At 48.8% G+C, this 27,013-nt stretch overlaps 1 long non-coding RNA gene across 1 annotated transcript; it reads right to left on the bottom strand.

Moving 5' to 3' along the window:
- Window positions 1-5,213: 5,213 nt before the first annotated feature.
- LOC309834724 lies at window positions 5,214-7,863 on the bottom strand. The gene is made up of 3 exons (XR_014297880.1): window positions 7,841-7,863; window positions 5,604-5,714; window positions 5,214-5,493 (listed from the first exon to the last, which is right to left on the bottom strand). It is a non-coding gene; the product is annotated as an uncharacterized lncRNA (long non-coding RNA).
- Between the last annotated feature and the right edge of the window lie 19,150 nt (window positions 7,864-27,013).

Raw genomic sequence — 27,013 nt, 5'->3', positions numbered from 1 at the left:
GTGGCTGGGGAGTAGGGGCCCCAGGGGCCCAGATCTGGAGGAATTGCTGAGCCATTAACTCGGAAAGTCTTCGAAGGACTGGGTGATTAGCGCACAAAGGGCACACTTAATTCATATCAGTAAACCTTACAAAGGCATGACCACTTTGGAATTTGCTTTTTAACCCAGTAAGGTAGATCCAGGAACTCAGCAAGATGAGGCTGTTCATTCAGAGGCCAAGGTCTGGCTGAACCACTCCAGGTCATCTCAGCTAGCTCTGCGGCTGGTCACCACTTCCCGCTGACAGTAGCAAGCGCTCACGGGGCGCTTAAGGGCTGCCACGCATTGTGTTCAGACCTCTGATCCATCCCTAAACTGACATGGAGGGCAAGCAGGGCAATCACAGCCAGTAAACACCCGCGGGCCCTCAGGGCCTGCTGGGCACTGTTCTAGCGCGTTCAGTGCCTCATCTCATTTCGTCCTCACAACACCCCCGAGAGGCAGAGGCTGTGGTGTTACACCAGAGGCTGGATAAAAGCAATGGTGAACATTGATTTATTGGTACGGGCTCACCATGCCATAGGTTGTGGTTTAAGCCCCTGGCCTGCACTGGTCCTGGGTGAGCTCTGGATGAATGGGAGGATCTGAGAGAGTGGTGACCATGGCAACGGCAAGCAACAGGGGTGAGAGCTGAGCAGGAAAGAGGCTTCAGGTGTTAGGGCCAGGGTGGAGCCCAGCAGAGAGCAGAACAGTTGGGGACCCCAAGCCGGGAAGCTCTCACCCCCCCAGCAGCTATACTTTGCATCCCTGTACAGAAATGCTACAGGTTTCCCGTTGAAGTTGGGAAAAGTGTGGGTTTATTAGGTCGTTTCCTAACCCCAGGAAGACTCAATTACGGATCTGTGAAGCACGTTGTCTCTGTCTCCTGGTGAATTTGATGGGGCTAAGGCAGGCAGAGAACAGGAGGACCACCATGCAAAAAGCTGTGTTCAGAATCATCCCTCCCGATCTCACTCGTCGCTCGGCCCCAGAGGATGACAGAAGCCGGACGAGCACGAGGCTCAGGGAAGCCGGGGATGTTCTCAGGATTATCTTGTGGTTTTGGCATTTTCACTTCAAGCTTCTTGGGTTCAACTCCCTTGTTTATATGTTTTCCTATGTAGGGAAAATGATCCTGTTAGATTTTTTCAGGGATCAGAAGGAATTGACCTTCCAGTTGGTGAACAGAAAATGTGGCTGCAAAAGAAATGAAGGATTCTCTAGATTCCAGCTTCCAAGCTGGCCAGTCCAGCTCCTTGTTTGGGACTCAGGGCTGGGGCAGGACACAGCCTAGGTGTCCCTTGAGCCAGTGCCTAGGTGTCAGTCGGCCAAAAGACATAGCTCCTGAGGAAGGAGGCCGACAAGCAAGCAGGTGACCGCATGAGTCTGTGACAACTCACTTTGCCATGAAGACTGGGAGAAAGCCACTTCCCACAAAGGCGCGTCGGCAAGCTGTCTGCCGTCTGCATCCCAGGTGATGCCGCCGAGAAGCGCAAGGGATACAGGCGAGGGAATTCACAGTGTGTCTTTTCATACTAGGCCTTGATCAACATTGCATGGAGGTGAGGAGAGAGAAGGCAGAGCTGCCCAGGTTCGGGAGGGGGCCCGGAGGGAGCTTCCCCACAGGGTGCCTGGAACCCGGGAAGGGGGTGGGGGGAGCGTGGCCAGAGCCAGCGGGCTCCCGGGGGACATAGAGTAAGGGTGCGCAGGCGGCTAGCGGGGAAGGGCAGGCAGGCGCTCAGGTGCGGGAAACGGGCTGCCCCACAGTGGGACTTAGGAACCAGCAACAGGATGCAAGGAAGGACAGAGGGGACGGGGGCCTCTTTTCCCGTGCGAAGGAACAATGGTCATTCTTCTACTGGAGGCTGACCTTCCCTAAGAGAGGAAAGGCCTCCTGGGCCAGGGGAGGGAGCAGTTTAAGGAAAGGGAAGAAAGGGGCCCCAGACGCCTGCGCTGTGACCCAGGCAAGCAAGAGGCCTTTGGAACGGACTTGGAATTTGATATGCCCCGTCTCCAGCACGGAAGAGCCAGGCCAGCTCCCGCTGACGGCTTTACCTGAGTGTGACTTCACGACTTTACGAGGCGCCACTGACGCAGCCTCCACCCCATCCATCCGTGGCCTCCAAGGACCCCAAGCTGCAGGCCTGGATGGGTCGCCGCGAAGCTGCCCAGGGCAAGGGTCTCACATGCCGCGTCATACGGTTCTTCTGTGAGACTTACCATCTATGCACACGGGAAGAAGGATTTCCCAGAAAAAATAGAGGAAGCTGGCCAATGTAATCAACTCACACAAACCCCTCCTCTTTCCAAATATGCCCCTATCTCCAAAACAATCAAAACGGCCCCATTAAATAACACTTGTTCAGTACAAAGGAAGTACAGCATGATGGGATTACAAACCGGTTCCAAGGAAAACATTCCCAATTGTTAGGCATGCAACAATGGACAAAAAAGCTGAATGGCATTTCCATGTGAGGACTGTCGTGCTTGGGGCAAGCCCTTGAGAGCGCTTGAGTACCCAGTCTGGGGGTCACCTGGCGGCTCTCCCACGGTCGGTGCCCCCAGGGAGGCCGTCCCTCCCCTGCATTGTGTCCAGAAGGGGTGGAACATGGCTGGGGCTTGGCACTCCTCACATGCAAGAACTCACACGTCCACTGCCTGCACACAGTGACTCGGACATTTTCAGCCATATCTGCCTCTGGTCTCAGCCCTCGGTCCCCTCAGTCGGGGCAGGCCCTTTGCCGACAGCGGCTGGTGGCACTGAGGACTTCAGCTGACAGCAAGGAGGAGATGGTCATCAGGGGCTAAAGGCAGCTGAGATGGGGGAGTCTTAATTTGTCACCAAAAGAAGGGTTTGGGGGACGTTAGTGACAGCAGCCTCCTCCCCTCTTATGGGCTGAATTGTGGACCCTCTAATTCATGTGTTGTAGCTCCAACCCCTGGCGTGACTGTATTTGGAGACAGGGCTTTTATAGAGGTCATTAAGGGTGGGGCCCTGATGCCATAGGGTTAGTGTCCCTAGACAAGAGACATCAGCGAGTGCCCTTCCTGTCTCTCTCACTCCCACTCTCCCCATGTGAGGACACAGCAGGAAGGTGGCCCTCTGAAAGCCAGGAATTGAACCCTCACCAGGAACCTGATCTTGGACTTCCAGAACTGTGAGAAATAAGTGTCGGTTAAGCTGCCCAGTATTTTGTTATGACAGCCCACACTGAGACATCATCCAAAGGCAAATCTGAAAGACAAAAGGCACCAGGAAGTCTGGGAGCAAATGGACCCTAAAGGCCATCTCAGGCATCTGCCCATCCAGCTGATGAGGGCTGCCCTCCCAAGACCCCACCGAGTCTTCACCCAGGGACCAGGCCTGTGAACTCGCTCCTGTGCCTGTGTGTCAGCTTTTGTGTTTCCTTTATTGATGCAGAAAAGCAGAACCCCAAGAAGAGTAGACCCTTCTTCCAGTCTTCACTGTGCCTCCCCTTCAGGCAAAAGGTTGGTGTGACCATCGCAGGCCATGTCACAGGGGGCCCTGTGCATCTTCAGGCAGGCGGTAAACAGCAGGGAGAGATAAATTCTTAATAAACCGAGGCCCATTTTTATGCAAATGTGCCTGCTGACAAAGAAGGAGGGAGCTAGAGCTACAAGATATTTATGACAGAGGGAAGCTGTTTGGAAACAGACGTTTTATGAGGCTCCCGCGAGGCACCAGCTGCTCTTTTAACATTTCTATTTCGGGGCTTTATGTAGGAAAGTGATTGCTCTATAAATAGCAGGGCAAACAAATTTGCCGGGGGGGGGGGGGGGGGGGTGGTCACTGTGTGGGGAGGCTGGGGCCCAGAGCCCTGGGGGACCTTGAGACCCTGTCACCCAGCTTCTGGGGGCTTCACAGACTTGACACCTCCCTTCTTGGTGATCTTTGAGGAGTTCCAAATTCTTCTCCTTTTCGCAATACCTCCATGCCTGCCTCTGGACTACTTCCTATTTTTTTTTTAACTTTTAAAATGTTTTTCTTTACTTTGTGTTTTGAAAGAAATTCATCCCTCAGAAAAGTTGCAAGATTATCCTGATAAGTGAAGTCAGTCAGACAGAGAAAGACGAATGTCGTATGATATTACTTATATGTGGATTCTAAAAAAGTGATACAAATAACGTATTTACAAAACAGAAATAGACTCGGAGACATAGTTGTGGTTACCAAAGGGGATAGCGGTGTTGGGGGGATAAATTAGGAGTTTGGAATTAACAGATACACACTACTGTATATAAAATAGATAAACAACAAGGTCCTGCTGTAGAGCACAGGGAACTCTACTCAATATTCTGTAATAACCTATAAGGGAAAAGAATCTGAAAGAGCATATGTGTGTGTGTGTGTGTGTGTGTGTGTGTGTTCGTGTGCGTGTGTGTGTGTATATATATACACACACACACACACTGGATCACTTTGCTGTACACATGAAACTAACGTAACATTGTAAATCAACTCTACCTCAACTTTTAAAAAGTTGCAAGAATACTACAAGGAGCACCTGTACGCCTTTCACACCGATTTACAAGTTCACATTGTGCTTCTTCCCTCCCTATGAATGTGTATTATTTGTATTTTTTGCTGAGCCATTTGGGATTATGTTGCAGACCACAGGGTTCTTCAGGAAGCGAGTATCTCCTAAGAAGAAGGATTTTCTCTTGTGCTACCACAATATGATGATCAGTTTCACTACTGTGATCTAACGTGAAGTCCACATTCACATCTTCCCAGTTGTCCCAATAATCTTGTTATAACATCCCCCGCTCCCCGCATGTACGATCTTGTCCAGAATCATTCATCGCATTTCCTTGTCCTGTCTCTTTTAGTCTCCTTTAATCCCCAAGGATTCTATGGCCCTTCTTTGATTGTCACAGCACTGATATTTGGTAGTAAGGATCTGAATAGGGAAGCAGCATGACCACGAGAGCAAAAAAATAAGGGGTTTATCAGAGGATTTGTTTATTATACCATCATGGGAGAAGCCGGGAGGTGAAACCCTGGAAGGGGACGTTTGGGGGATCAGAGGAGGGTACTAACTTGGGGCCACTCGGAGGAGCTGGGAGGATGTGGATGGGGGCGGTACTCTGATGGGGCTTTGGGGCATGAGGTCTCTGTGGGTGAGCAGGGCGGGCAGCTGGGGAAGGGAGGGGACACGGAGCAGGGGAGAACGAGGACCACGCGTCTGTCCTCACGGCGCCCACCGGAGAAGCTGGTGCCTCCTCACAGAGCTGCATCCGCGCCTGCTCCAGACTTGGAGAAGCTGAAAGGACATTCCGCAGCCACCCACGGCGCAGAGGTGGCCCGGCGACAGACCACGGGAACCTCCGTGAGCCCTCCGAGCACCGCGGCGGCGGCTCCGCGTCCGCCATCCGGATTCCGTGCACATTCTCCGTCCATCCGCGCAGCCACGCTTCCTCTGCACACGCTTCTCTCCTCCCGTGAACGTGCGTCTGATGAACGTAGGACAAGTGAGCGTACCTGCCAGCTGTCCTTCAGTGTCAGCCCCCTCACCAGGCCGAGTCCCAGCCCTGTGCCCTGTCGCTGCCCTTTTCGTGTTTACCTCCCCATCACGTTCCCTGGTCTTGGCTTCTCGTCCTTGTGAGATGAGAGGCATCCCTGGGAGGACAGAGCCCAGTCCGTCCTGTTTACAGCTCAGCAGCCAGTCCACCACCTGGCACAGAGTCTTGACTCACAAAATAGCTGGACAGATGCAGGGATGAACTGGTGGCTCTGCTTTTCTGGAAACCAGGCTGCCCGGGTGCTGACTTGTATGGTTAGGGTCTTGCGTTGGGCAGTGGCTTGGTGGATGGGCATAGCAGATGGGACCCACCCACCATTTCCAGTGGTGACTTTGTTCTGGGACAGAACTGCTATAATTAGGGCAGGATTCAATTCCACGGCCCAGAAAATTCAGTGTAACAGTGGCTTAAACAAGATAGGCGTTTATTTCTCTCTCACATAAACTGCATCCGGAGGGAAGTGACCATGGCATCCTTGGGGTCCCAGGCTCCCCTGACTCCCTACCCCACCCTCCCCAGGGAGTGGCCTTCTTCCTTCTAGTCCCCGATGGCTACACCCACTTTCAGGCAGCAAGAAGGACGACAGGACAGAAAAGAGACCGAAAGTGCAGCCATGGGCCACCTCTGCTTAACACCCCACTAACTGGCACTTACTCACGGGGCCAAGGAGCGGCAAAGAGGCCGGAACGTGATCTTATTCTGGGCAGCCGTGTGCCCAGGTTAAAATGCTGCTGCCGTGGAAGAAAAAAGAGTGGTCTTTCAGGCCCCCAGCCATCTTCGCCACACTTGTGTTTGGGGGAAGGCCCTGCATCTTGTTTTTCACTGTTTCACATGCAGGATGGGCCCCATCTCTGCCAGGATGGGGAGGATGCACATCTTTATCTTCTCCTAGGAGTGGGGCAAGCTGACGGCTGTGTGTCACGATTGGATTGCTTGTGTTGAACGGCATGAGGGTGTCCACGATGCAAATACAAAAGTGCAGGGAGTAGGCCGCCCTTCAATGCATTGGGACAAGCCCCCAAAACAAAAAAACCAGCCAAGGCCCAAGGGCGGTTTATTAGAATGGAGAAAGGAGGTGGGGTGTGTGCCTTCGTACATTGGGGCCGCGGTTTCTTACGGTGGCTCACTGGCCGTTTTTGCTGCAGTGTGATTGAAAGAGTGTGTTTACTGTAGGGTGGGAATTTAAAGTCTCCTTTTAAAAGCATGATTCTCCTGGGAGCATGTCAGAGGCAGGGAAACTGCTCCCCAGAGAGCAGTTTCATAAGGACTCGTAGCTGAGTTTATTTTGTTTTATTAAAGCATGCCCAGCTGAACATTTCCTCCTGTTCTCATGCCTTTGGACTTGGAGGGCAGAAAGTGAATTGGCCTCTGAACAATACAGCGGGCAGGATGTGAACCAGGGATACCCCCTTGCTCTGTTCAGAGGGTGAATCACCCTGATTCCAAGCAGTCCCATTGGGGTGAGCAGGGGTAGGGGAGGGAGAAGCAAGTGCTTCTGGTAAAGGAAGTGTGTGGTTGTCTCAGCCAAATGGCACTTGAACATGAACTGCTGGTATTTATTCAAGTCTATTTCCCCACGTCCCCTATCCTGGGACCTGGACTATTCCTATTATAGCCGTCACTTCCAGTCTGTGGGATCTGACCCGCACGGGGTGTGTGCCATTGTACTGGGTGTTACAGGGCTAGGGTTCATCCGTTTAGCTGCGTCAGTGTCCCTCTAAGCCCTTACTCTGTTTGGCAGTTCAGAGAGGCAAACGCAGGAATGCATACGTGTCAATCAACGGAGTGAAGGAAGCGCAAATCAGCCGTGACTGCGTTTATTGAGTGCGTACTATGCGCTGGGTCCTGAATGGACACGATCTCAGGACATCCTTTGAGGACAACCATGATTGTTATCTCACTTTGGAACAAGGAGGTTGTAGCAGCTGAGGAGCTTGCCTCCAGGTCTGCCTGTGATGGGGTTTGGGGTTCTGGGTGGGACACTCAAGCGGGGAAGCAGCCCAGCCCTTTAAGGCTGCCCAGGGGCACCTGTGCAGGAGAGAGAAGGGCTCTCTCACGGTGGGCGCCGCACGGGCTGTGATGCAGAGCGACATCCCTCATGGGACCACCCCCGCCCTCCGCAAACAGACCAGTCAGGCAGCCTCTTTGCCACTATAGCAGCAGCCTCTGTGGTTGACAAAGGTCCTCCAGCTTATCTGGCCCCTGGTTTCCTGCAATATTAATGTTTACACCAAGACAATACCAGCGCTTTAGCTTTGGGTTAGAATGAAGAGCTTACCTCCTTCGAGCATGAGATCTCCCCTCCTGAACTTTTGCCTCTGAGTCCACACCAGCAGTTTAGCCCTTAATCATTTCCATCTGTCGGTTTCCACACGTCTGCTGGTTTGTCAAGCTCTGGAGGGCAGGCACCAAGTATTTAAAATCCTCTGCCTGGCCCAGTGCTAATGTAGCCGAGAACAACAGATTCTTAAAGACTGATCGACAGATACAATAATAAAAAGGTTCCTTCCTCACCTTGTTGGTGTCTTTCGCAAAGCAGCATTTTTACTCCGTTAGTAACTCATTGTTTTCTCCTATGTCTAGTGGAAGAGAGATCTCAAAGCGTTTAGGGCTTATCGTTCTGCTGAGCTATGCGTGGGCCAATGCTTTTCCTACCACACAAGTCCGTGCATCTTCTGTTCTAGGGACAGACTCAAGCAGACAGAGATTGTGCTAACGTAGCACCACAGAGACCCCACCCTTCCCCTGAATCAGCGGGCCCCAACCTTTTTGGCACCAGGGACCGGTTTTGTGGAAGACAGTTCTTCCACGGACGGGGGTGCAGGGGAGAGTTCAGGTGGCAATGTGAGCGCTGGGGAGTGATGGGAACGGCAGGTGAAGTTCACTCACTCACCCGCCGCTCCCCTCCTGCTGTGTGGCCCGGCTCCTAACAGCGGGGTTGGGGACCCCTGCCCTAAATGCAATCCAGGGAATTCTCCTCCACCAAATAATGACTGTCACATCTCCATGCCTGAAGTAGTTGGCAGTTTTTACACCAAGTAGTCCTTTGTTTCTTCCCCACATGTCTTCCAGCTGTTTTCTTACGGCACTGACTGTGCCTGGGGCAATACTGCAAATGTATAAGTCACGCTCCCTGCCCTCAAGGAGCTTACGAGACAGTTGGGAATTGAGACCAAAAAAATAATAGAGAACCACAAATACGACACAGCCTCAAGACCTAAGTTTCAGACTGTGATTTGGAATCCATTCGTGGTGGATGGGCTGTAAAATAAGTTTAAGGGATCATAGTCAGCATTAAAAAAAATGAAATGGCTAAAATAGTAAAGATTAGAGTGTCTATGACATAGGTCGAATGAGAATTGTTTTGTAAAAATTTGGTTCTGTTTTACACAGAAATATAATGTTTCTTACCATAAGTCCTGGTCACATGTGTTTGAACACTTCTGACAAGCCAGGTGTGAGGTGAGTAGGGTCTGGCCTGTGAAGGAATGCCACGTGAAGGGCAGTAATTCTTCCTTTATTTTTTTTTTGCGGTACGCGGGCCTCTCACTGTTGTGGCCTCTCCCGTTGCGGAGCACAGGCTTCGGACGCGCAGGCTCAGCGGCCATGGCTCACGGGCCCAGCCGCTCCGCGGCATGTGGGATCTTCCCGGACCGGGGCACGAACCCGCGTCCCCTGCATCGGCAGGCAGACTCTCAACCACTGCGCCACCAGGGAAGCCCCAGGGCAGTAGTTCTTAACTTGTGTTTGCGTCATGGACCCTTGAGAGCCATTTGACAACGATTGCAAGTACTTCTAGAAAACGTGCATATGGCTGACATTTTGCCTGTGATCTCAGTAGGTCCACAGACATTCTCTAGACCCCTTTGATCTGGCTTAAAGCCAGGAGGGAGGGAGCGGGGAGAGATTGGGGTCTACATTTCCCAGGGCCCTGAATTTCTGATGAGGAGAGAAGAGCATCCATCCATGGGAGGTCAACAAAGGCTTCCAAGGAGAAGTAGCTCATAATCCAATTCGTATTTTAGGAAGATTGTTCTGGAATCATTGGAGGCCAGAAGTCCAACTTGGAGGCTTTGTAATAATTCTTTGAGAGATGGTAGAGGCAGATACGTAGGAAGGCATATGGCTTGAGAAGTTTTGAGGGTTTAAAAAGAAGAAATCACTGGACTTGGTGTTGGATACAGGGGAAAAAAGGGAAAAGAAAGAGTCTAGGGTGGCCCCTGGGTTTCTAGTTTTAAGCAGACAACAATGCTCATCACCGCGTCGGGAATAAATAGAGAAAGAAAAGTAAGTTTGGGGAAGAGTATGAGTTTAGTCTTTTGTGGTTAAGGTAAACGCCCAGGTATATATCCGGAACCCCAACATTCTTTCTATGGAAATAAAGAGCAAGTGACAATGAGGTATGCCTTGGGGTGGGGCTGAGCTGGCAGACGTGGAAGAGGGCTTTGTACTTCGTTTGGGTGGCTGTGTGGCTTGGTGGAACAGTTTGGAGATCCTGGGACAACAGCAGTGTTCTAAAGACTCTGAAATCCCCACTCACTGTGGAAATAGAAGGAGAGGCACAGCGGGTGAACTGGAGCCGGAGCAAAACGGTGCTTGGAATGAAGCTTGGGCCTCGGGGGGGTAAGGGGCACTGGGGGCATGTGTGTGTGTGTGTGGGGGGGGCAATGTCCAGCCCCATCTGGAACTTGAGTTGGTGGGTGTGCCCAGTCCCATTCTGTAAGCACCTGTGAGGAAGAAGGGTCCTAACCCTAACACTGCATTCCCAGCTCATGTCCCGACTGTGTTCTTCTGTGCCTCTGGCCTGTTTCTGATCTCCCAGCCCCTGAGCTTCTGCCGGGTCCTGTTGATGGCTTGGCACTGAAGCCTCAAGCCTAATCCTTGGCGCTGCCCTCTCAGTCCTGACCTCTGCTGACCTCTGCCCCCATTCATCCGCCGTTTGTCCTTGAAGCCTGGACTGAACTTCTGCCAGCCTGTCTGGTCCACTGTCCTGTCTCATCCAGTCCTGTGGCCTGATTTCCGCTGAATTCCATTGAGGCTGCCAGTGGGAAACATATCAGAGACCAGGATCCCCAAGTCACTTCCAGGCCTGGGTACCAGCACCAACCATGTTGTTTCTGCTACAGAAGAAGATAGTGTCATTAGGAGCTTAATGTTTGTTCCCTCCTGATGCGTGCTCCTGGGAATCTGGGTTAGGGTCAAATCTGTATTTGATGATCTGCGCGAACTCCTTGACTGTTTGTTTCTAGAATTGCTAAATATTTCCAGATGTCAGTACAACACGTATGCCACGATGCTGTGATTGGCGCACTCCGTGCTGAAAAAAATTTTTTTCAAATAAGCAAAATGCATAAGATGAAATTAAATCTCCCTCTCTGCTCTCGGAAGTAGAACGCAACCTCCAGGATGCCATGCAGGTGTGCCACAATGTTCTCCTGGACCCTCAGCTGGTGCCTGGGGGTGGGGCTTCTGAGGTGGCTGTGGCTCATGCCTTGACAGAAAAATCCAAGGCCATGACTGGTGTGGAACAATGGCCATATTGGGCTGTTGCCCAAGCCCTAGAGGTCATCCCTTGTACCCTTATTCATAACTGTGGGGCCAGCACCATCCGTCTACTTACCTCCCTTCGGGCCAAGCACACCCAGGAGAATTGTGAGACCTGGGACGTAAATGGTGAGACAGGTACTTTGGTGGACTTGAAAGAACTGGGCATCTGGGAACCATTGGTTGTAAAGCTGAAAACGTATAAGACAGCAGTGGAGACAGCAGTTCTACTGCTGCGGATTGATGACATCATATCGGGCCACAAAAAAAAGGGTGATGACCAGAGCCAGCAAGGCGGGACTCCTGATGGCTAGCCAGGAGTGAGCGGTGGCAAGGCGACCTCAACGCACAGAGCCGACAGTCTCCCCCTTCCCTGAGCCAGACTGCCAGGGACACTGTGGATGTCTTTGTTTGGAAGGGATCGGGTTGAGGGGCAGCCCCCGTCCCTTTCTGTCCCAGCTCAGTTTGCAAAAGGCTCTGACATGTAATTCTTCTCTATTGTAAGCTCTCCATTTAGTTTGCTTCCGATGATTAAATCTAAGTCATTTGCAAAAAAAAAAAAAAATCTCCCTCTCTGTCTGGAAGCCGCCATAAAGATGCTGCATTATTTACCAACCACAAGAGCCTTTCCTAGGCTGGGGCATGTGATCCTCGTAGCCCTTTTTCCAGCTGCTCGAACACACTTTGGCAGAGTTACTCCTAGCTCCAAATACCAGGATTACCCTATTCCCGTTCAGTGGTTCAGTGGTTCAGTGGTTCAGTGACTTGGCTCCCAGAGAAAAAGCAAAGGCAATTTCAGAATTCTGCTAACTCCTCAGATGGAACTAAATAATGGTCCCGACCTCATGGGGTTGTTGTGAAGATGAAGGGAGATGTGTAGAAAGCATCTAGTACAGCGCCGGGCACCTAGGGAGATCTTGGTCAAGGTCGTCTTTTTTCCTTAGGAGGCCATGTGATTCCCTACAGATTATCACATCAGCTGGGGCCTCTGGGGTGGGTTTGTCTGCAGTTGAGAAATTGATCGAGAGTCTCCAGGAGGCTATGTAAGAAAAGAAGTGGGTAGAAAGAAGAGCAGTTAAGGAAGGAAGACCTAAGTTTGAATCCTAGCTTTGCTTCTTCCTCCCTGAGTTTCGCTGAGTCTCCGTGTTTTCATTTGTCAATGGGAAGAATGCCTTTCTCAGCGGGCCGTTGGGAAGACCAAGTAGGAACAAGGGCTAATGGTAAATTATCAAGCAGCAATTATTACTGTGACCTCCCTCACTTCTTTTTAAATTAATTAATTTAATTAATTTTTCGCTGTGTTAGGTCTTCGTTGCTGCTCGTGGGCTTTCTCTAGTTGTGGCGAGCAGGGGCTACTCTTCTTTGCCGTGCGCAGACTACTCATTGCAGTGGCTTCTCTTGTGGAGCACGGGCTCTAGGTGTGCAGGCTTCCATAGTTTTGGCACGTGGGCTCAGTAGTTGTGGCACACAGGCTTAGTTGCTCCATGGCATGTGGGATCTTCCTGGACCAGGGCTCGAACCCGTGTCCCCTGCATTGGTAGGCTGATTCTTAACCACTGCGCCACCAGGGAAGTCCCCTCCCTCGCTTCTTGTAGCGAGTTTTCAGGAGGGCATCTCATTCTCAGATATCTTCTTGGGTGTTACAAAATTGCTTTACCGTAGGTGCTGACCTACATTCATTCATTCATTTATTCATACATACATACATTCATTCATCCAACAAATTTTTGTTGAATACCTGCTATGTTCTGTGTGCTAGAAATACCGCAGTCAGCGAATGAAACTCTTGCCTTTATGGATATCATATCCTAGTGAGAGGTGACAGACAGTCACATAAACTTAAACATATGAGAGGTACAGATACCTGTGCAGGTGGTCAATGACAGGTTCATTAGGGAGATTCAGGGTCTGACTTCGCCAAGCTCAGGGAGCCAGCGACCTAGGAAATCCTTGATCTTCATGCCTGTTCAGACTTTTCCTAGCCGGGCTGATATGCCGGTGCTCACTCTTGAGGTCCTTCCTCCGGTCCTGTTGGGGCTTTACCTCCCAGGCCCAGCGAGCTCTGTGGCTCCTCAACTTCCACTTTGCTCCCCTTCTGCATGAAGGACACTTCTGGAGCTTTTATAAGAACATCCAGCTTCTCTTGACAACCTGGGAAGCTAAATAGTGCTTCTGGCTGTGAGGAGGACATAGCAGAGAGTTCTGATTCTCCATCCCAGACCCAGGCACTGCCTTCATGTCTCGCTCAGGCATCCCTCATACTTGTCAGAGGCCTTCACACTGTTGTGTCTTGCTTAACACTGTTCTGTTAGCCTAGCATCTCTCGTCTCCACCTCTAAATTCTATCCATCTGCCCAGGTTCCTCTCAGATAATCCCTCTGTTTCAGAGAATGCGAGCTACCCCCAATATCCATTCTCCTCTGATTCTGGTGGTCATAGAACCCCTGAGGTTGAATGGGGCACACAGCTAAATGTGCAGTGCTTCCCAGACTTCCTGAAACTCGATATAGCTCCTTGACCAGGAACTGGCTCCTTCCAACCTGTCTTGCTGGCAGGAATGTGAACTTGGTATTAGGACTCCATATCTTGGCAGAGCAACAAGAGGGAAGGTGCCTGGGTCCTTGACATGGTGCAGCTGCTCCATCAGCCCTGGGGTATTGATGTTCAAGCAATAATCTGAGAGAAAACTAAAGTTCTCTCTCTCTTTTTTAAAAGCTAGTTATTTTTTTGTTTTAATTTTTTATTTTATATTGGAATATAGTTGATTTACAATGTTGTGTTAGTTTCAGGTGTACAGCAAAGTGAATCAGTTATACATATACATATTGATATATCCATTCTTTATCAGAGTTTTTTTCCCATGTAGGCTATTACAGAATATTGAGTAGAGTTCCCTGTGCTGTACAGTAGGTCCTTGTTGATTATCTATTTTATATATAGTAGTGTGTATATGTTAATCCCAAACTCCTATTTTATCCCACGCCCACGTTTCCCCTTTGGTAACCATAAATTTGTTTTCAAAATCCAAAAAGAAGAAGTAGATGTGAGACTCTAGTTGCCTTTTATCAAGCTAGATATCAGAGAAATTTAAATATATATATAAAATAGGGCTTCCCCAGTGGCGCAGTGGTTAAGAGTCCGCCTGCCAATTCAGGGGACGCAGGTTTGTGCCCTGGTCCGGGAGGATCCCACATGCCACAGAGCGGCTGGGCCCGTGAGCCATGGCCGCTGAGCCTGCGCGTCCGGAGCCTGTGCTCCGCAACGGGAGAGGCCACAACAGTGAGAGGCCCGCGTACTGCAAAAAAAACAAAAACAAACAAAACAAAACAAGCAAACAACAAAAAATATATATATAGTAAGGCAACTCTTTTCAATACAAGTTTTTGTTTTGGAAAATACACTTATTTTCATTACATTTTTAAAAAGCTAGTTATTTTGGTTTTCTTTAGAGAACCAACTCTGATATCCTCAAGACTCATCCTGAGGAGATTGAGTCCCTACCTGCCTTTTCCTATATATCCTGAACGTGTGTACTTTCACCTCCACTAGAGCCATACTTTGGCTCTGTTTGGAAACCAGAGGTTTGTAGGAGCTTGTGGTTCCTTGACAATGCGAGCCCTGAGGGAACTGGAACCTGTCTTGTTAAATGTGTACCCGTCCCAGTATCCACCACAGCACTTTGCCTTTATCCTTCATGTACTTAATGAATATCTGCTCAGTGAAGTTTTGGTGAATGAGGAATGATTCTCTGCTTCTCCTGGACCAAAAATATGCTTTCTCTAAATCATCTCTGTCCAATAGAAATAGAACGCAAGCCACATATGTAATTTCAAATTTCCTAGTGGCCGCATATAAAGAAAATGCAAAAGCAAACTGGTGAAATTCATTTTGGTTATATGTTTCATTTAATCCTACATATTCACGTGTTGTCATTTTCATAAGTAATAGATATAAAACGTATTACCGAGAATGTTTTTACGTTCCTGTTTTCCATGCTAAGCGTTTGGAATCTGGTGTGTATTTTGCATTTTCAGCCCATCTCAGTTGGGAACAGCCATGTTTTAAGTGCTCAGTGGCCACCTGTGATGAGTGGCTTCTGTCCTGGACGGCACAGCTCTGGAGGGCCCTGAGCCACCCTGGATGTGTTGGGGAGACTTGGATGGGCTGGAAGGGCACAGCGGGGATGCTGAGAGACAGAAACGAGGCTTCATAGAGCTGGCCCAGCCCAGGGCTCTGTGATGCACTAAGACTCAGAGAGTCTTAGTAACTGTTGAGTGACTTGAATGTGGAAAGATTATTGTGGGAAGAGAAACAACCACTGACAAAATGGAAGAAGAGGTGGAGTCAGGAGTGGGGGGGGACTTTGAGAGGCGCACTGGAGGCCATCAAAGGCTTCCGGTAGAAGCCGCGCTCTGCCGTGTCTAACAGTGTATTAAAATGAGGCCCAACCTTGCCCAAGAGACATTATGGCACGGGGATGGATTTTCCACCGTTGCTGCCTGTGTAACCCTGGCTAATCCATTTCAATTCTCTGAGCCTCAGTTTCCTCAGGAAACCCCCCCAGAAGCAGCCGTCTGTGGGCATAGAACAATCTCTTCAAGGGAGCCGGGTTCCCAGTAGCATGGTAATGGGAAGCGCCACAGACCATCTCTGACAAGTTCTAGGGCCGCCAGACGTGGCCGGCTCCATGGACGCCCCGTAGGAGGAATTTTTTTCTTGGGTCTTTGAAGCAACAGGTGGTTTCCAACCAAGGGATCTGGCCGAGGAAGAGTTGATTCTGCAGAAAGGGAAAACTCAGAGACTGAACACAGGAGGGGCAGCCCGCACATGAGGGGAGGGTGCGGGCAGTTGTGGAACACAGAAGGCAGGAGAGGGACCTTGCCTTTCCTCTTGCTTCTCCATTTTCCGCGTGGGGCTGTGGTATCTATGAGGAATTCCGAATACATGGGGCATGAAACACCTCAGCGGCCTATACAAGGGAGAAATGAAGAATCATGGCCCTCATACAGATCGTTTGGGGGGAAGCAAAAAACATCCCCAAGAACCCCCTTTAAGACCTCAGCTTTCCTGTATCTTGGCCTTCGTTTATCCGGGTAATAGCCTCGGCTTTCTATGTTTAACTTCCCACACATAGATCTGGTCATAAAGGATGTGGGATGAGGCCAATTTGGAATAGATTGTAGGAGGGGGAACAGGTCTGATGTCTCAAAGCTCAAGGTTCCAGTCGCTGGAATATTCCAGGGAATAACAGAAACCGTGGTCACAGTGATGGTTTGAGAAAATTTGCGTGCCTGATTCACCAGAGAATCTTAGAAACTTATGACTTTGTACTTGGGACGCTGCCACAGTCTTTCTGGAAGGCCTGTACTTTGGGGTGAAAGCAGCTGAGGAAATAAAAGTGTTAGGTCAGGACCAACAGCCTGATGCAGAATTCCCAGGCCAGCATTGTGAATAAGAAGTCGGCCAAGCCCCAGGCCAAGTGGATCCTTGATGGAAAACTAATTAATTCTCAAGGAGGAAGTATGTCATTGGATAGAGTTCCTTCTTGTCTCCCCAGCTTGTAGAAACAGCTGGACTTGTAAAAGTTTTCCACATAGAATGCTGGTCCTTTAAGACCCAGCCTTGGCCACATGTGTTTCAGTGTTTCCTGCAGGTGATGCTTTCCTTGGATGGCCCCATCGGGGATGGAGGAGGAGGTTTCTGCTGTGCATCTGGAGTGGCTCTTGGTACAAGCAAGGTGCTCCACAGAGGCGTGTGAAGAGAAGGCATTTCTGATGCTCACCTCTGAGCAATGAGGGCAAAGGGGCCCTGGACCCCTCCCACTTCCTCCCGCCTGCATTCTCCAGGCCTGGTTTGCCCAGAGGGCACCGAAGCCCACCTTTCTTGCCAGATACTTAGTACTGTTTTGCTTAGTACTGTTTTTCTCACAAAAGAGAGAAAATCCAACAGACCTGATAACCATATTCATTCTAGAGTGTTAAGGATTTAACCCTTCACCCTGGTGCTGAGCAGCCTGGGCTAATAAGGCTTCAGAGCTTAACCAGCTGGGTCTGAATCGGGATTCTGCCCCCTACTAGCCGTGAGGCCGTGGGCAACTTACTTTGCTTCTCTGAGCCTTAGTTTTCTCTTTCATCTGAAAAACAAAAATGCCGTTCCTTGTGTTTATCATCGTTTAAAGTAGAGGTTCTTAACCTGAGTCCAAAGATGAGCTCCAAGAAACATCCACAAATATTCTATGTGCCTGGTACACTTTTATTTTTGCATATGTGAATTTTCCTTCAGCAAACGTTCGTTAGATTCTCAAAATGGCATTTGACACTTGCCCCCCTCTCCCCCCAAAAAAGCACCACCAGATTAAAGATGACAGCTGTAAATGATACATAAAATGTTTTTTACTTAAACGTTTAAAAAGCAAAAAAAAAAAACAAACAAAAAAAATGCTAATGATTTTTATAGCTACTTCCCAGGGTTCATAGGATTAAATGAAATGATGGACAGAAAGCTCTTAGCACAATGGTAGGCATGCTGCAAGCGCCCCAGTGCTGGATACTGGGGTAAGATTTTGAAACATAGAGACATAATTTTCTCTTTTGCCTTCCAGAGTATATAACCTTTTTTTTTTTTAATTATTTTTTTCTCTGCGTTGGGTCTTTGTTGCTTGTGCGCGGGCTTTCTCTAGTGGGGGCGAGCGGGGGCTACTCTTGGTTGCGGTGCACGGTCTTCTCATTGCGGTGGCTTCTCTTGTTGCCGAGCACGGGCTCTAGGCACGCAAGCTCAGTAGTTGTGTCTCGCAGGCTGTAGAGCACAGGCTCAGTAGTTGTGGTGCACCGGCTTAGTTGCTCCACGGCATGTGGGATCCTCCTGGACCAGGGCTCGAGCCCGTGTCCCCTGCATTGGCAGGCAGATTCCCAACCACTGCGGCACCAGGGAAACCCTCATCATAGGCCATTTTAAACAAAATCTGTGATAAAATAGTCCTCCCCACAAAAAATAATTTTGTTTTTCTAAGTTCTAAACGATCGGTACGGTTACTGTTGAGTTTCAGTAAAATATATGTTAATGTTTTAGCATATTTTTACTGCTTATCCTTTAATGAGCACTGTACTCTCTGTGGAAAGTACTTTGGAGATCTCCCAGGTATGTCGTTGGCCTCCCAACACATGCTTATCCAGCTACATATTTCATTTCAAGAGTAAATGCTTAATGATCTGGAACCATCCATGCTCTCTTTGGGTGCTGTTCTTGTCTCCAATTTATTGTCAAGGAATTTACAATAAATTCCTTTTTTAAAAAAATGGTATATCAGTTTAATGGAGTATTATGAAATTATCGACAAGAATAAAGTAGATCTCTAGATACTGATATAAAACAATCTCCAATATATAGTGTTAAATGAAATAAGCAATATACAGAACATTTAAAAATATTTTAAAAAGTGATGTGGCTGTTCATGTATGTGTAAAGAACGATAGTATGGTGATTGTAAAGATAAGGACGTATACTTGAATTCCTTCAATTCTGTCATTTTATGTGACTACTTGAAGATTTTGTTTATGTTAAAAGTTGAACACAGTGAAGCAGAGTGTGAATTGCGAGGTGTAATATTTTTGTTTGGTAAGTGCGAATTGTAGTTCATACATGAAGTATTTTACTGAATCTGAATAATATTTTGAACACTGACATTTCTTTTTCTTTCTGCATTGTTTTGTTCATTTTAAAGCTAAAGAATGCATCAGGAGGGTAATGGCTATGACTGATTGTTGTGTGATTCTTAGATGAATAATTTTGTGGTATAGAGAAGGGCGTTTTAAAAAATGATTTGCGCTGGGTGTCTGTTACAATGTATGCCACTGATTTTTAATCAGAACTTCCAAATGCTTTTCCGGCATTATTTTTATATCCTTACAAGATTTGCTCAGCGGCGCAATTTAATCAACATTTGTAAATCGGTCACCTTTGAGGCCATTCCAACAAGAACACCCACCGTATTAATCCTACCGACCTCCTACTCATTCCCTTTTCTAACAACAATAAGCTTCCTAGTTACTATTCCTGCAACTCCTAGGAAAAAAATCCTTTTATTCTAGAGATGAAAGGATAAACATAACGTGCGTTTGAGGCAGCATCTCAGGACGGGGAAGGAGCATCATGGATGGGAAGTCCTCCCTGTTTTGCTAAAGAGAGAATTTGCGGAGCTCAGGAGGGAATTTCAGAACCGGAAGTAGAACACTGAGCTCCTTCTTCGTGGGAAAAGAGAGTCAAAAGAGGAGACCAGGAATAAAGGCTCCGAGGCCCTCTCTCAGGTTTTCCTGTGATGGATCCTGTTTTCCTGCAAGTGGGCGGGGCTATGCTTGGCCACTCTGTTGCGCAGGAAAGCGGCACACTTCACACGACTCACTGGCAGGTCCTGATTCAGCCCCTCCCCTTGGTGACTCACGCATCCTAGAATTATCAAGGACCTCTCCCCACCTCCACCTGGGATTTCATCAGTGGAGGCATCCTCCTAAAGCAAAGTGTCCCAGCTGATGGACTGAGGCATGTACCAAACGGATTTTAGCTGAGCCGATATAGTGTGACTCGTCCACCTCCTTGAGCAGCCCGGGGTCCTGGGCTGTGAGCTCAGCTTCGAACAGCAGCTTCCCAATCCCCGCCCGGTCACATAGATGCATTCTGCACGTGTGCTGTCTTGTGCAAAAGGTCAAGAAGCACTGCCTCAGGGGCAAAGACAATGCTATTCCTGGCTGTTTGGAAAGAAATGGATCTGTTATGTGCAGAAAAGAAAAAGGTGGTTTGACCTGTTTCATTACCTGATGAAAATTACCTGGTGGTGCTATTGCTTCCAGATTCATTGGAGTGTTTTGCAATTCGGCATCCTTTGGGGAATGCTGGATTCGCTGAAAACGCATCCCCCTTGTGTCGGGAAGCTCAGCAATTGTTCTCCAGCTTGGGTCGCTGTATTTTTTTTTTTTTTTTTTCTGTTTCCACCCACAGCCTGTTAAGACTTTGGGAAGTGCTCAGAGTTACAGCAGTGCTGGACACACGGCCGTTCTTTTGCTTTCCGAAACAAAGGGAAGGCGTTGTGGCTTTGGTGCCCTGCGGTGCATGCCATCTAAGAGATAGCATAATAAGGTGATTTGGGCCCCTGTTTCTGGAAAGAGGGGCACCACCTGTGTCTGAGGGTGATGGTGACAGTTTACAGTACTTGTAAAATTGTGACATAGGAGTGAAACACAGTCAATAATTCTTTTTGGGGGATTTTCAGCTGTTGATTAAACCATCCAGACGTCATTCACAATCGGTTGAGATTTCATATTCTCTTTCCATGTGTGATGAATGAAGTGCGTTCAGCCAACAAATACTTATTGAATGTCTTCTGTATCAGGCACAGGGCTATGTGCTGGACACGCTTTACTTAATAAGACAGTGAGAAAAGCTGTTATAGAGGCCACAGGAAATCCTGTAAACAAAAGCTGAAGGTGTTTTGACGTTATCTGAAGGTGGTTATTGAAAGGAAAATGTATAATAGTGTCTGTCTTCCAGGTTTGTAGGTATGTCTGGCTTAATTCTCTCTAAACGCATGGGCCCGCTCTAACATTTGCAGAGTCCAGGGCAGGGGTACAAATGGAAACCAACGTTTGTCCAAATAGTGAGGAATATAAATCAAGCCTACAAATGGATACATAAAATCTGCTCTTTCCTCTTCCTTTAAAAGAATATACATAGGGCTTCCCTGGTGGCGCAGTGATTGGGAGTCCGCCTGCCAATGCAGGGGATGCGGGTTCGTGCCCCGGTCCGGGAAGATCCCACGTGCCGCGGAGCGGCTGGGCCCGTGAGCCATGGCCGCTGAGCCTGCGCGTCCGGAGCCTGTGCTCCGCAACGGGAGAGGCCACAACAGTGAGAGGCCCGCATACCGCAAAAAAAAAAGACAAAAAAACCCATAAAGACAAAACTGAAAACCTGTAATGTTTCTATGACCAAAAGTTGGCAGCATCAAAGATGACTGAATTGGGACTTCCCTGGCAACACAGTAGTTAAGAATCCACCTGCAAATGCAGGGGACACGGCTTCGAGCCCTGGTCCGGGAAGATCCCACATGCCATGGAGCAACTAAGCCCGTGTGCCACAACTACTGAGCCTGTGCTCTAGAGCCTGCGAGCCACAACTACTGAGCCTTTGTGCTACAACTGCTGAAGCCTGCGCACCTAGAGCCCGTGCTCAGCAACAAGAGAAACCACCATGATGAGAAGCCCGCGCACCGCAAAGAAGAGTAGCCCCTGCTCGCCTCAACTAGAGAAAGACCGAGCGGCAACCAAGACCCAATGCAGCCAAAATAAATAAATAAATAAATAAATGTTTTTTAAAAAAAAGATGACTGAATTATTCTTGCACGTTTAAATGTTCTTTTGTTTCATTTGAATGAGTAACAAAATGAAGACACACATAATTTATAATTATTTTACATTTATTTCCTTAATTTTTTGCCTTCATTTCAACATGATCACAAATCTTGTCGTCATAGTGAACATTCTCACATCGTTTTGTTCTGTGGACAGCAATGAGCTAGAGTATTTAAAAAATGTAAGTGTATTTAAAATATGCAAATTTTGAATATATTTTCATCAGAAATGTGAAAGAACATATAAAATATTTAAAATAATATTTTCACATACATTTGCAAAGAATGTATGACCTTGCCTTTGCCCTCTGTGTTCCTGACCTCATTTCCTAGCTGTCGTGTCTTCCTTCCCCCAGCACCTGAGTTCTGTTATTTTATCGCCCACCTGATAACTTCACCTGGACTTCTGATTCCTCCCCCGCTGACCGTGGTTGTCCCAGTAGCTTTCCCTCCCCGCCCCAAGGATATAAGGCAAAAGATACGGAGAAGAGGTTTTGAACTTCTTCCTGGGGATCTGACAGATGGAGACAGACATTCTCGCCTAGAATGAGCATACAAGCAAAATTTCAAAACAAAATGAATGCATGAGTCCGTGGTAAGGTGCACACAACATTTGGGGGGCATGTTCACGTAACTGAGGGTCCAAGAATTCCACAACCAGCCCCTGCAGGGTGAGGTGAGGACTGGTCCCACTCGCTCTCTGATCACCCTGGCAAAGCCTTCCAATTTGAAAAGACTCCAAGGCTCTCACAATGAAAACATGTGACTGTAATACCTCTTGCTATTCATTTCTCTCCTCTGTAAATTGAGCTTCATGCCTGGTGAAATTAGGTATGTCTAACACCACATACAGACTCTATTTAAGTTGTGCTGTAATGCAGTGGTTCTCGAGGAGACCCCATTTCTCTGGTTTCATCGATGTTTTGGTTGGATTTTATTCTTCAAGTGCCTTAGCCAAAAGCATCTTCTCACAGAAACAGCGGGTCCATTTCAGTTCAGTATTTCACTTTGGACAATTGCTGGACCCCGTTTAACGCCCCATGCTGGAACTCGGTCTCCCCGGGACCCACGTGCTTCACACCCATTAGCATTCACGGGTGCCATGGTAGACAGATTGAGGCCAAGGGGAAGGTGGATCCCTATGGCTGCGCTGCAGGGCAGCCAGCTCTGCAGACTGGAAAGCCGGTGCCCGCAAATGGTTGTAAATGGTGCTTTGCCAGCCATATGCTGCCTGAGACTGTATTTGCATTGTGATACACGGCATCTCGTTATCAAACACGGCAAGACACAACACTCGTCGGTGGGAGATAGCAGCCCCCGTGAGCGCCAGAGTTTCCTGTGTCTACCTGACGTTGCCCGGGTGTTTTGTCTGGCAAAAACTCAGACCAGAGAGAGTCATTCTGGGGAAACATGACAATATCTTGTGTCGTGGTTGTTTCAGAATGTAAGGAGGCTCTCTTTGCCCTCCAAAGCAGAAAAATATGTGGACTTCTGCTGCTTAGCTAGATTATTCCTCCAGGAACTGGTGGAGGCCTTCAGCCCAAGCCCAGTTTAGCTGCAAGGGCTTCTCTGGTGAAGGGTCTCACAAAGCTGAAATCCTGGGGTGGGGTTGGGGGCAGCTTTGAGATCCATCTGTGAAAAGATGTGGCCGAGACAGTGCAGGAGAGGCTAACCTGGAGCCCAGGGGTGCCTGGTGGCCTGCTTCCCCGGGGATCTGGCTGGGCATCTGGCAGGGTCCTGACCACCGGATGCACAGTCGCGTTGGGTCGGCAGTGGGTATCACTTAGCATCGTTGCTGTATCTCAATCATTGTTCTGTGACTCTGGGGTGCTCTCTCCTGTTACAGGTTCGGTAGAGCTAAAGTTCTAGTTCAGGTTAGCCTGTGGCACAGGTGAGAGAGAAAAGCCCTTTCTCTGGCTGGAAGGCAGCCACTCTCGCCCAAGCCTGGGAAGCAGGAGGGGCAGAGGGGGAGACCCTTTTCCTGTGGCTTGGCCATACCCACCTCCAAATCACACGGGTTAGGTAGGTAGGAGATCTGTACAGTCAGTCAGAGGGTAAGCGCAGGCTTGGTCTTCTGGAAGACCTGAGTTTAAGTCTCATGTCCCAGTTTTTTTGCTTGCTGTGCTGTGCAGCCTGGGGAAAATTACTTAACCTCTCTGAGCCTCAGGTTCCTTATCCCTAAAATGGACAGCTGATATAAGAAGTCGTCTGGCTCATCGTGGGAGCTGAGTGAATGGTGGTTGCTTTCCCTCCTCCTCGGCCTTTGAGTTGGCCAAGGCCCATGGGTAACACGATCCCTCCATCTCTCAAGTGCATTCCTGTCCGTCACAGACCCACACCAGGAGGGGAGAATCTTCAGCTACCATGTAATTCACATGGACAGCACTGCCTCTCTTTGAGGACAGGTGTGGCTCAAGCGTCCACTTGTCACCTGCTTCTCTCTTTGCCAGGCCAGCTCAGAGTCCGTAGCCTCTCTCAGTGGTTGGGGACCTGGAGTGCCCATGACCTCACACCCTCACAGGGGGCTGGCTCATCCACGGGCAGCAGAGCTGGGTTTTCTGTCGGTCTGCACGGCACTTGGCTTTGTCAGTACATGTCAGCGTATCCTTCTCCCCTCCCCTGAACCCCCATGCCTGCCAGGGGGTAGAAAGAAGGAGAGCTTCCAGTCTCCCTGACCTCAGTTAAAATCTCGGCTCTGCTAGTTATTAGCTGTGCAGTGGTAGGCATGTCCCTGGATTCCCAAGTCCCAGTATCCTGGTCTGTAAAGCAGGGATATTAATTCCTTCTTGGCAGGAACGTGTTGTAAATATCAAAGGCAGTGAAGTATCTGGCATATGGGAGGCATTCGATCATAATATCCTTGTTATTCAGAGCAATGTTCTCATGCCCTTAAATCATTTTCTTTAAATAATTAGAACAGTGGTTCTCAAACTGTGGCCCCTGGACCAGTAGTAGCATCAGCATCCTGGAACTTGTCAGAGATGCACATTCTCAGGAGCTGCCTAGGGGCAGGGGACGCAGGATCTGTTTTCACAAGCCCCCCAGGGGATTCTGATGCACAGCAGAGTTGGGGAGCCTCTGAATTAGAATATCTTTCAAAACCTCTCATCTTTCAAAGTCATTTGTTTGGCCTGCTTGATTATGCTCGCTGGTTCCTGGATGTGGTTTGGGAGGGGTTACAGCTCGAGGGCCATTGAGACTGGGTTAATACTTCCGAGCTGGGATGGGTAACGCCTGCCTGGATGCAAGAGAAGAGCTCCAGAATCCTTGAGCCCCATCCTCCTCTTGGTGTAGATAATAGTTTTTGATCAAGGGATCAACATTCTGGGCCTTGCTTTTCATCCCCCCAACACACACACACACACACACACACACACACACACACACACACACACACACACACACACACACACACACACACACACACACACACACACACACACACACACACACGGCTGCTTTTCCTTCGCTGGGTAGCAGAAGCGTGCAGACCCTGTGCTGATCTGTTCTCTTTGAGCCCGAGCAAAGCTACTTCCTCTCATCTTGGTTCTAGTTCCTGTGGAAGGGACGGCCAGCGTGTTGTGGATAGGTGGTTACCCAGGTATGCTGTGGGGTGTATTCCGTGCGTGGATGCCTCCAGCGTGGCCAGACCAGCGCTTTGCCTGAGCACAGACAGCGCCATTAGTGCCGTATGGAGGCTGTAATCGTAGGGGAAACCTGATGCCTTGGTGTTGCCGTGTTCTGTCAAGCCATCTTCCAAAGGATGTGCCGATTTCTTTCATGTCGTTTGTTATCATCCTGCTTACGGAATTATTGAATGCCAGGCAACTGACATAAATAGTACTTGACTTTGAGGTCTATGCCCAGCTGCCCTTCCTGAGGGCCTACTGGGTGCCAGTCACTCCACAAGGAGCGTGAAGTGTTTAGAGTCTGGGATGGCCTCTGTTCTGAGAACAAAATATTTCCAACAGCTACCCAGAGTTTTTCAAATATCCAGGTATTTGGTGTCATAAGTGAACTTGGTCTCAGTGAGAATCCTTAACGCTTCACCCCTCTCTTTGGAGCTACTGTGATTTTGCAACGAGGCAGATCTGGGTGTGATTTCAGCTCTGCCACTCACTAGCTGTGTGACCTGGGGAAAGTTACTTAACATCTCTGAGCCTCAGTTCCCTTATCTCTCCAATGGAGATAAGGATCCTCGCAGAGCTGTTCGGAAGATGACAAGAGATCTGTAGTACGGTGCCTGGCACATGGTAGGTGGTCCATAAGCTGTAGTTGTTATTGTGGGGTTCACCTCTGGTCAGAGCACTGGAAAGGTAATATAGCTCATCCCATGGAAAAATAATTTCGAAGTAACTGTTTCAAAATTTTAATGGAAGAAAGATGAAAAAGATTTCAGAACTAGAAAGCAGAGGTCCTGCCAGCAATGTTTGGGCTTCTTGTTTCTTCATTCATCACAACATACCCCCCAGTAAGTCCCATAGGGCACTCCTTCCGGACACCAGGTGAGGGATATGTGCCCGCAACTGGGCCCTTGAGCCACCTTCCAGCCTGTCAGCCGACTGCGGAACCCGCTCCAGATGCCGAGCTGGGCTGCCGTGTTCCTCCAGGAAACGTTAGCCTGGAACTGATAATGCCAGGAGCTTTGGCCAGGCTGAGCCAAGAGTTCTAAAAACTGGTTCTTGACTTTTCACTGTGATCTCATAGGTCAGGTCGCTCGAACCCTTTGGGGTGGATTGAGTGGTCCAGATGAAAAGACATGTGAGACAGTGTCCAGAGAGTTCCACGGGCTTTGCAGGAGAAAGACATTGGAACAGGGTGACTCTGCCTCAGGCCTGGCCCAGGGTGGGTGTTTGTAATTCCCGAGGGCGCTCAGCAACTCAGGTGCTTTGAATGCAGGGTTAGGAATTAGGTGAAATCGAATGGGCTCTTCTTAAATATTAAGCAGAACGGCAGAATAAACTTGTAAAACCTTTTAGATTCTTTTCATCATGGTGACCATTTTTTCTTTCCTTGACACTTCTTTTGGCCTGATTTTTATCGTGGTAAAATAAACTTAACATAAAATTGACTTTTTACACCATTTTAAAGTGCCCAGTTCAGTGGCACTAAGTACATTCACACTGTCGGGCAGCCATCACCACCATCCACCCACAGAACTTGAGTGTCTTCCCAAACTGAAACTCTGTCCCCATTAAATATTAACTCCCTTTCCCCTTTCTCCCAACCCCTGGTAAACACCATTTATTCTACCAAAACTTTTGTAAAGACCACAGGAGGCTTCTGGAAGAGAGTAGAGTGTGCTTCCAACAATCCCCTCCTTCAACAAGACATTGAAGAACTCTGTCTTCTTAATATAGGACCTTTGATCCCTCAGATGTAGCAACGAAACAAAGCCTCGAACATGTGCGGAAATATTTTGCCCCTTGGAGTAATCGTGCCTTTATTTTGCCCTTGCTGAAAAGAGCAATATAACGTTTAGGAAAGAACACTTGCAAAGAAGAAAGACTT

This window comes from Grampus griseus (assembly GCF_964374135.1).
Source record: "Grampus griseus genome assembly, chromosome: 16".
In the NCBI taxonomy this organism is placed as follows: Eukaryota; Metazoa; Chordata; class Mammalia; order Artiodactyla; family Delphinidae; genus Grampus; species Grampus griseus.
The sequence above is the reverse complement of the archived record's forward strand: the minus strand, read 5'-3'. Positions and strand labels throughout refer to the sequence as shown.